This window comes from Melospiza melodia, chromosome 7 (assembly GCF_035770615.1).
Source record: "Melospiza melodia melodia isolate bMelMel2 chromosome 7, bMelMel2.pri, whole genome shotgun sequence".
NCBI lineage: Eukaryota > Metazoa > Chordata > Aves > Passeriformes > Passerellidae > Melospiza > Melospiza melodia.
Window position 1 is genome coordinate 13,122,540 of NC_086200.1, and position 10,938 is coordinate 13,133,477.

Sequence of the window (10,938 nt, forward strand, 5' to 3'; positions counted from 1 at the left end):
CACTTCCACACCAGAGCAAAAAGTCGTCAGTGGAACTTTGTGACTAAGAAATCCCTGAAAGTTTCGATGGGAATGTTCCGCTCATTCCCAGGCTGAGAAGGAAGGTCGTCTTGTAAAGGATTTGGGGTTTGACAGAGTTTCCATTCCCAGTCCTGCTTGGAGCTGGAAGGGCACAAAGCAATTTCCTCTTGCCTCGACCACAATTTAAAATAACAATATTGGAAACAATCCCCAAAAACTTTTTAAAAAGACTGCTGAGGTCAGTAAGATGGATCCATGCCATCAGCACATTTACAAAGCAAATAACTGAGTTATCTTTCAAAAGATCAGTTGCCTCTTAATTCAAAGTTAGAGATGATTTTTCACTGCACACTTGGGGTTTTTTTTATCTTTCACATTTTATATAGTTTTTGTTTACTTTTTCCTTTATTTTCCTTTCAATAGAAAACATGTCCTACAAAAAGAATGTCCTTTGCTCCTGGTTCCTGTGTGGAGCAGCTCCCTTCCTGCTGGCTGAGCTGCTCAGGCAGAGCCCGGCAGCTCCTGGCCCTGCAGGGCTGAGGCTTTTCCCCGTTGCTGGGCACAGACTGATGGAGCAGCACTGCTGAACACGGGCACACAGAGGGACCAGCAGCAGCTGCCTTTGGCCACCTGAGGCTCCAAGGCCCAAACTCTGAGCAGCCAGGGCTGAAAGAGACTGGCAGGATCTGATCCCTGACTCTGGGCCAGGGCTGCACAAATGACCCCACAGCAGCAGCAGCAGCAGCAGCAGCAGCAGATGGTGCTGACTTTGAGCACAGCCCCTGCCCCTCTTCCCTCCCGTGTGCAGCGGTGTCACAGCAGCCTGAGGCACCTGGGAGCCCCCAGTGCCAGCAGGGACTGGAGATGGCAGCCCTGGGCTCCTGGAGGCTGTGCAAGGAACGGAGCTGGGCACTCCCTGTGCATGGGGAGCTTCCAGATGGAAAAGGCTGCTGTGCCCAGGCAGCTGCAAGGGCACAGAAAGGAGGCTCTGGAGCACTGGATCTGTGCCAGTGCCACAGTCCTGGGCAGCAGCCAGCGAGCCCTGGGGGAACAAAGGGCACAGCACAAGGGACAGAACCAGGCAAGGGCAAAGACTGGAGAGAGCCAGGCCTGGGAGCAGGAGCAGCTGCTCCATTGCACTCTTGGAGAAAACTCTTGGCTGGTTCAAAGCGCTCAACGGCGTGAAGGGCAGAGAGGAGGCCAAAGCAAACAATGCTCCTGTTTGCACAGCCTCCCCTCTCCGTGTCCCAGAAGGAATTGCATGGACTGTGTTCTTCTCTCCGAGCCGTCTCGTTCAGCATGAGCAGCTCAGCACCAGGAGCTGAAGGAGCTGAAGCCTCAGGCCACAGGAGCTGGGCAAGAGGGAACTTTTGGAGCAATGGAATGCTGCTAAAATATCCCCAGCTGAATGCAGTGGATAGAATCATGGAATCACAGAATCCTTTCTGTTGGAAAAGCCCTCTGAGCTCACCCAGTGCAGCCGCTCACCCAGCAGTGCCAAGCCCAGCACTAAACCACGTCCCTGAAGTGCCAAGGCCTGGACACCAGCCCTGAGTGAGGCCTGGACAGCAGGCCCTGAGCCAAAGGTGGCCTCTGGATGAACCTTCCAAGCAAAGGTTCTCTTTGTATCTGCTCCCTGATGAAATATGCATGGTCATTAGCACTGTAATAGATGTAGCCACTCCTTATGAAAACATGTATTGACCTTTGTGTATTTAGAAGCCAGACAAGGCCATGAAATCTGACATCTGGCCTTGTTTGGGGCTGAAGGATCAAAGTCAGCTCCCTTGGTTCCTCCTTGAGCCCTGGCCAGGCTTTGGGAGGGACCCAAGAGGAGGATGAAAGCAGATGCTGCCACACTAGCAGTGCTGTCAGTTTGTTCATTCAGCACTGTCAGAGCTGGGCCCTCTCCCAGCGGGGTTGGAGCCTCTCCTGGGGCTGGAGGCACCTGCAGGAATTCCCAGTGCCCTGGAGTGGCTCTGCAGCCCTTGGCTGTGACAGCTTCCCCAGCTGCTGTGTGGGTCTGGGGGATGGTAAAGGCTGAGGGTAAATGCTGCTGGATCTTTGTTAATCTCTGCAGGCAATCTTTGGTGGGGATGGTTGGGTGCATTGCTGAGCTGCTCCTTTTGTGATTCTTTGCTGCTCTGAACTGCAGTGAATGACACTGATTCCTTCAGCTGGTGTCTGTGTCTTTGGTGCTGACCCTGGCACAGTCTGGCCAGATGCCAACAAAATGTCACTTGTTCAGTGTAAATGTGAGGAATCAGTCCCATCAGAAATTCCCAGCTGGGAAGCCCTTCCCTGGAGTTCCCTGGCTCTGGAGTGGGCTGAGGTCGGAACCCCATGGGAGCAGTGGGGCAGTTGGGTAAAAGAAGCTGCACCCCTGGATGGCTTCAAATGCATCCAAAAATTGCATATGCAATAGGAAAAGACCTTGTGGGTTTGGGCAGACAAAGCTGAATTTGCTGAGAGCACATAGGAAACAGCACCTTCAGGAAGAGCAATTATTGTTGGAATGCTCCCACATGGAGCAACAGAAGAAGGTTTTAATCTTGAGCTCAGATGCACTTGTGCAAGTGAAATATCCATATAATAAATAAGTATATACGTATTTATAGGATAATAAGACCTTCATGTTTATATTTATAGATTTTTATAGATATATTTCTATATCTGCGTATCTGTATCTATATTTCTATATCAATATGTACATGTAAAATAAGAATAATGTAAAATATTGACAATAATAATGTGAAATGCTGACAATACTAATTTGGTATCTTTGGCTGCTCAGGGATGTAACACTAAATACCCTACAGAACAGGATTGGCCGGGACCCTAATGTCAATGGTCAACTTTGTGAGATTGTATACAACGGAAAAAGGAGAAAGAGATGAAATTGGCTATTTTTACAGGGTGTGCTGATAGTGTGATGCAGAGTGCTTTGTCTCTTCCTGTGAAAAATACAGTGATTTTGCCTGCAGGGTTTTTCATGTACCAGATTATGCACAAGCTGCAGGATTGGTTGAAAGGGTGAAGGGGTTGTTAAAAGAGCAGTTGGAAAAATGAGGAGATGGGAACTTTTGCCCATGGAGAACCCATGTCCATGATTTGCTCCATGCCCTTCACAATGGCCCACTGGGGAAATGGAACCCCCTGGCTGTGCACAGCTGCCCCCAATTTGCAAATCCAACCATGGGCAGTGAGACTTGGGCTGCCTGGGAAATTGTTCTGGCTGTGATGGCCCCTGGCAGAGCCAGCCCAGGGGCTGCAGGGCTGGGCCTTCATGCATTGGAATTCATTAGGAAAAATTCAAAGCAAATGTGAGCTATCAGTACTGAAACAGGAATTCAGATTCCTCCAGGACACTTTGCTTTGGTAACTGCTCCCTTGGAGCTTGGCCTTGCAAAGTGTTCCTGTCATGGCAGGAGGAATTGATGCAGAATATCAAGGAGAAATTACAGTAATTCTGTAAACAATAATGAACAAGATTGGATTATTCAACCCCATGACAGGGTAGCACAGTTATTGATCTTGCAATTTTAAGAACGATTGTGAAAACAGGAGATCCAGCTCCAGTCACCACCGTTTGGGGAGATAAAGGGTTTGGATGCAGCAGCCCTAATGGAGCCAGAGTGTGGGTCCGGAGGCCAAATGGCCCTCCCGAGGCAGCTGAAGGAGCAGCTCCTGGGAAAGACAACTCTGAGTCCTGAACCCTGGGCAGGAACAATGGGAATGTGTCCCTGCAGCCAAGGATTCAGTGTGAGAACAAGTAGATCTGCCAGGATATTGTTTTACACATCCTGCCAGACCAGATCTCCCTGTTTGCCCCAAGGGCCCCTTTGGAAAATGCTCTGATCCACGGGGCTCCATGTGAAGGCTGCTGTGACCCTGAGGGACTTGCACAGGAATTCCATCCAGGAGCCTGGGTGCCCCTCAGGAACTGGGACCCGGCCCCTTCCAGCCAGAGGGGAAAAGGCCCCCCAAGCCTTGTCAGCCACAGACAGCATGGAAAAGCTGAACAGCAAAGGGCCTGGGGGCATTATTCTGGAATTAAAAAGGTGCCAGCTTCATGGACAACAGAATTCTTGTTCCTAACTCGAATGAGATTGAGAAAAAAGAATGAGGAATGGTGTCACTAAAGTACTACTGATGTCTGTAAGGTGTACCTTGATAGTCAGCCAGAATCTTTGTCTGCTACAAACACCTCCAGTTTTTCACCAAGGGATTGGTCATCAAAATGTAATGATGGCTTATGATGGATTGCTGAGCTTCTTTTGTAATTCTTTGCTAATGATGATGTGCTTTTCTGAGCTTATCCTTTTGTAAATCTTTGCAGCTGTGCATGATATAAATGACACAATTCCTTCAGTTGGTGTCTGTGTCTTTGGTAGTGACCCTGCCCACTGGTGAAACAGGGCCCCCTCTTGCCTAGGTATTCCCTGGGAAGGAAAAAGCCCTCACTCCAAAATTCCCCCCTTCACACCCTGAGCATGATGTGCTCTGGTCTGGGGTATGCCCGGGGTCAGTTGGGGTCCCCTGTCCTGGCTGTGTCCCCTGCCCAGCTCCCCCGCAGCCCCAGCCCCTCCCCAGCGTGGCTGGACGAGGGGCAGGACAGGCCTTGGCTGTGCTGCAGCTCAGCAAGAACAAAACCATCTCTGCGTGCCCAGCCCTGTGCTCAGCACCCGGCCCAGCAGTGTCTCAGTGCCAGGGGCTGTGCCCTCAGTCCCTGCCAGGGGTTTCCATGGCAACTGCCAGGCCAGGTGACCCAGGTGTCCCCCCAGTGCCGGTTGCCATGGAAACAGTGCCCAGCCCCGCCCCTTTCTGTCTGGCTGACCTGGCCTTTGGCCCTGGCAGTGCCGGTGGCTGCTGGTTCCTGGTGCCTGAGCGGCCAGCGCGACACAGGGCAGGTGGCCATGGCACAGCCCCCAGCAAGGGATCCCCTCTGGCTCTGGGCACTGACACCAGCCCTGAGCAAGGGCCCAGGGCAGCTTTCCATGGCCACCAACCATGGCCACCAATCACAACGGCTCAGGGCATTAGTTGCCACGTCACCAAACCAAGGAACGGGTCCCCGTGACGGTTGGCATGGCACCTGGTGGCACCAACGAGTGTCCCTGCAATTGTACCTTGAACAGCCCTGGCACCGCTTTGTCCTGAGGGTTGCCATGGAGCTGAGGGCAGCAACAGCTGGTGCTCTGCAAGGGCACTGGGGCACAAGGGAAGGAGCAGCAGAGGAAGGGCTGATCCATCCCCAGTGCACTGAGCAGCCCAGGGCAGCGTCCCAGAGCGTCCTCATGGAGCTGCCAACAACATCCCCCCTCTGCAGCCCTGGCCTCTCCCCAGCTCACACAGGTGCCCCATCCTTGCAGGCACAGACACGGCAGCACTGGCTCAGCAGCCCCTGTTTGCATTGCACACAGCAGCAGGGGGAGCACCCCCATGCTGTTGGTGTGGGGACATGAACCTGAGGGACCCCAAATGCCATCAGCCCCTGGGGCCAGCAAGGGCTGGGGAACACCAGGGAAACCGCTCAGCTTTGTCCTGGCCTCTGCAGTCAGCCAGAAAGTTTGTTCCCATCAGCTGGGATTTTCCTGTCCCACTGCAGACGCTGTTGGTCAGAGCCAGGGCTGCCTGGCAGCCACCCCCAAACTGTCCTGAGCATTTCCTTTGCTTTCACCTTTACTTTCTTTCCTCTTCCTGATACAATAGTCTTCCCATTGCCCACCCCTGTTCCCTCCCCTGCAAACAGCCCATCCCTGTTTGCCCTTTCCTCTCTGGCTCCACTCCCCATTGCAGTTCCTGACTTGGCACCATGGGAACGTCCCTTGGGCAGCAGGATCATCCTACAAGTGCTGCAGGAATTGTCTGCAGGCTCCTGCAGTGCCTGGTGCTGCTCCCTTGCCAGAGGCACCCCAGGCCAGGGGGGCACATCTGGGCTGCTGTGTCTGGCTCTGGGGCTCCCTGTTCTGGGCAGTGAGGAGGAGCTGCAGAGGCTCTGCAGGACTGACAGGATGGGCTTTGGGGCTGGCAGGAGAAGCTGAGGGACCTGGGCTGCTGGAGCTTCTGAAGAGGAGGCCCAGGGCTCATCCTGCAACTGCTCCAAGGGTGGTTTCAGAGAATCTCAGAATCAGCAAGGTTGGAACAGGCCATGGAGATCATCAAGTCCAGCCTGTGCCCTGACACCGCCTTGTCTCCCCTGAGCCTCCTCTTCTCCAGGATAAACAACCCCAGCTCCCTCTGCCACTCCTCACAGCTCTTGTGTTCCAGACCCCTCCCCAGCCTTGTTGCCCTTCTCTGGACATGCTCCAGCCCCTCCATGGCCTTCCTAAATTAGGGGGCCAAGAACTGGACACAGCACTTGAGGTGTGGCCTCACCAGTGCCAAGTGCAGGGGAAAAATCCCTGCCCTGCTCCTGCTGGCCACACCATTCCTGATCCAGGGCAGGAGCCATTGGCCTTCTTGCCCACCTGGGCACACTGCTGGCTCATGCCCAGCCTGCTGTCCATCAGTCCCTGCAGGTCCCTTTCTGCCTGGCCGCTGTCCAGCCACTGTGTCCCCAGCCTGTAGAGCTGCAGGGGTTATTGTGGGCAAAGTGCAGGACCCGGCACTTGGTGTTGTTCAACCTCACCTTGTTGGATTTGGGCCCTGGATCCAGCCTGTCCAGGGCCCTGTACAGAGCCCTCCTACCCTCCAGCAGATCCACACTCACACCCAGTTTGGTGTCACTGCAAATTTGCTGATACTGGACTCAGTCCCCTCATGCAGATCATCAATGCAGATATTGAAATCCACGCTGGCTGGCTCTGATCCCTCGGCCATCCTGTGGGCGCCCTGTGATGGCACTCAAGGTGATCTGTTCCATAACCTTTGCGGGCACCCAGATCAGGCTGACAGGCCTGGAGTTCCCCAGCTCCTCCTTCCAGCCCTTCTTGGCGATGGGCTCACATTTGCACCTCCAGTGCTCTGGGACCTCCCTGCTGAGCCAGCACTGATGGTAAATGATGGAGAGCAGCTTGGGGAGCTCATCCACCAGCTCCCTCATCCCCCTGGGATGGATCCCATCCAATCCCAGAGACACCTGTGAGCATCTGAGTGGCTCAGCAGGTCACCAACTGCTTCCTCCTGGATTACAGGGGCTGTTCTGGTCCCTGTGCCCATCCACCAGCTCAGGAGAACACTTGTCCTGAGGAATACTTCACTTATTGTTGAAAACTGAGATACACAAGGTCTTAAGCATCTCAGCCTTTTCCTTCTCTTTAGTTACTGTATTCCCCTCTGCATACAGTATTGAGTAAGGGTTCTCCTTATTCCTCCTTTTGCTATTAGTTTATTTATAAAAGCTTTCCTTTACTACTTTTTGCAGAAGTGGCCAGGTGAAGCTCTAATTGAGCTTTCATCTTTCTACTTTTCTTTCTGCATGACCCAACAACCTCCTTAAACACTTCCTGAGTTGCCTGACCTGTTTTTTCCCTCAGTTCCCACAAAATGCTCATGATCAGCCAGGACAGTCATTTTCCTCTCTGGTTCAACTTTGGCACAGAGGGACAGGTTGCTACTTCCCCCTTAAGATTACTTTCTTGAGGTGTGTCCACCCTTCCAGGACACCTTTGTTTTTAAGGACTGTTTCCCTTTAAAAATCAGTACCTAATTCAATACTGTCCAAATCTGCATCCCAAACAGGCCAAGGTCTGCCCTGAATAATTCCAGTGATGAAGTTTTGTTGCTGCCCCTCCTTCTTTCACAGAATATTGGAAACTCCAGTATTTTATGGTCACTGTGCCCCAGGCAGCCTCTGACCACCACATCTGCCCCATGCCCTTCTCTGTTTGTGACCAGCAGCAGACAGAGCTTTCCTTGGCAGTGGGATTGTTACCAAAAATTTGGCAAAATAATAAAACTCCATAAACCAAATGTAGCATTAAGAAGCAGTATTCTTTTTTTGGCTGGATGCACGGGGGACAGCTCCTCCCAGACCTGTGCATGCTGAGTGCTGGAAGGTTTCTTTTTATATTCTGTATTTTGCACACGTATTCATTGATTGTCCTGGACTAAACACATATATGATAATCATTTCCCTTGAATCATTACCATATTTCCCCTCCCCTTTACCCATGCATTCTCCTGTCCTTGAGGTCTCTCTGGTGGTCCCTGGTGCTCATGGACGCCAATGTTCCAGTGGGCCTGGCTGAGCTGGCGGGACACTGACTGAGGCTGGTGAATTTCAGTTCCCCTTCTCACACAATGGGCATTGTGTGGTTTCTATAGGCCTGGAGTTTTGGAGAACCGGCATCGTGTGTGCTCACCTGGTGTAGACAATTTATCATCTGGTAACATGAGGTCAAAGAATGGGCTGTGACATCACAGAGTGGGTTATGTGAGGTCACTGAGCAACTCTGGCATCATAGACTGTCTCTGTGACATCACAGAACCAGCTGTGATGTCACAGGGCAGAGGACTGACATCACAGAGCAGACTATGACATCACAGAGTTCACTGTGACATCAGAGACCAGCTGTGTGACAGTAGAGAACAGGCTGTGACATCACAGAGAAGGCTGTGACATCCCAACAGGGCTGTTTCAGGTCACTGGGTTGGTCACTCTGCCCCAGCTCCCCCTCAAGTTTCTCCCAACAAGTCCAATGCTGTCCATGCCCATCAGGGTCCCTGTCCCCCAGGATCCCCCCGGCCCACCTGGAGCCACAGCCTCCACCAAAGGATGTTCCACAGGATCCACCCCAGAGCCTGACAGGGGACAAGGGGCCAGGGCTGTGTGACCAGGACATCAAGGACAGGGATTATTCAGGTCACTGTGGCCTGGGTTGGGTTCCCCAGGGCAGGAAAGATGTCTGGCAGCTGGAGTAGGGTCTGGGAAGGGCCTCCAAGGTGGGGCTGGAGCCCTTGGGCTGTGAGCAGAGGCTGAGGGAGCTGGGCTGGTCCAGCCCGGAGCAGGGAAGGCTGAGGGGCTCCTCATCCCAGCCTGGCAGTGCCAACCAGGAGGGGATGGAGAACACAGAGCCAGGCTCTTCATAGGGGGCATGGGGGAGGCAAAATCCAATGGGTGGAAGGGGAAAGAGGGGAGATCAGCCAGGACAGGAGGAGATGAAATGAGTCAGGCTGCTTTCAGCATTTCCTCAACACCAAGAGCAGCCTGACCCCATTCTCCATCCACCACTGAAAGCTTTGCAAATCAGGAATTGTTCAGGCTGTTTGGCCCCCAATCCAGGATGGGCATCCTGAGACAAGAACTTCACTGTGTTTATATCTATCACGGAACCATATTTTTCTAAAATTAATTTTATTATGGAAATCATTGTGGATGGTCAACATGTCAGACACTGGTGGGACATTGCACATAGCTCAGGGAAGAGCGTGATTGTTATTGAATTGTATCCTGTTCAACCATGGACTGTTGGCCATGAAGAGAAACTTTCTGTGCCTCTGAGTGTCACCAGTTCCTGACCCCCAAAGGACACAAACCTGATGAGTTGTGGTTCCCACTCCTCATGTGGCACCTGCACCCCCCTCCATACCCAGAGCAGAGGTCCCTTGTCCCAGAGAGTCCCTGGCAATGCAGAGATGAAGGAACCAGAACAGGCTGTGGGGATCAGGGGCAGGGCACAGTCAGGGATTTGGGGTGGTTGTGAGCCCAGGGCAGGACCCGGCCCTTGGCCTTGGTGAACCTCATCCAATTGTCCTGGGCCCCTGGCTCCAGCCTGACCAGATCCCTCTGCAGAGCTGAGGCTTTTCATCTCCTAAATGTATCTCATGGCTGTCCTTTTTAGTGTCAGCTGTCTTCATGGGCTCCTCTCTTAGCTTTCTACCATTGTGAGCTTTCCTTTGCCCCTCATCCTCACATCACAGGAGGCACAGTGTCCCTACCACTTGTGCCTAATACCAAGTCCTTGGCAGAAGTGCCAGGGCTGAAGGTCCAGGTGCTGCTCCTGCCTGGCATGTGGGGCAGTGCCAGGCAGATGGGGCTCACCAAGCACACCCTCCATGCCCTGGTCCTGCTCTGGGTAAGAGGGACTGTGGTGTTTCCCTCCAGCTGTTGGTGAGAGGACAGGATTGGGGCTGAGGAGATGCTGGGACAGTGAGCAGACAGGGGTTCCCAGCCCCCTGCTCCAGCAGGAGGATGTGTTTGAAGGATGCCAGCTCTGGGCAGGGAGACAGCACGAGTGTGTCCTGTCCTGCAGCTTGGTTTCAGCATTTCTGTACAGAATTGGGACCCCCAATTCCATGAATTGGGAGCCATCTTTTGCCCCTCAAATGCAGGTAAAACTTCTCTTCTGTCATTTCCAGAAGTGGCAGTGTCCTGGCAGCACTGATGTGGTGAGAAGGAGCCCCACAATGCTCGCTCAGGTTTAGGAGCAGAGTGGGCTTGGGGTGGGTTTTTGGTGTGTCAGGTCAGTCCTGTCCCTTACTGGCCATGATGTTACTGGTTTCAAACTGGCTACAAAAGACTTTTGCAGTGATGCTCCTTCTGCCAAAAGCTAACTGTGCTTCTGAGCAGCCAGAATAAAATCTGAACTTCTCCAACATGCAGCCATGGACTAGGCTGTGGGCACTGCCAGAACAAGGGTGCAGTGCTGTGTTTCCATGAGCCAAGCCATGACTCCTGCTAGCGGTTTGTGGACTTCTGAGCCCTGCAGGGTATTCCAGGTGGCCATAAACCAGGGGATGAGGTGCTGAGAGTCAAGCAGTGGTTTTAGTGCAACAGGAGGAGGTTAAGCTGCAGCTTTCAGAATAATTTCAAACTTCACTTTAATGATGCTCAGGCTGCTGGTAGTGTAATAGCAGCAGACATCAGCAGTGGAACCATTCCCGTGGTTTAATGTACATTGTTTGGTGGGAGAAAAGTGCTTTGAAGGAAGAGAGACTGTTTCCCAGGGAAGACATCTCTCATTCCTTGCTTTT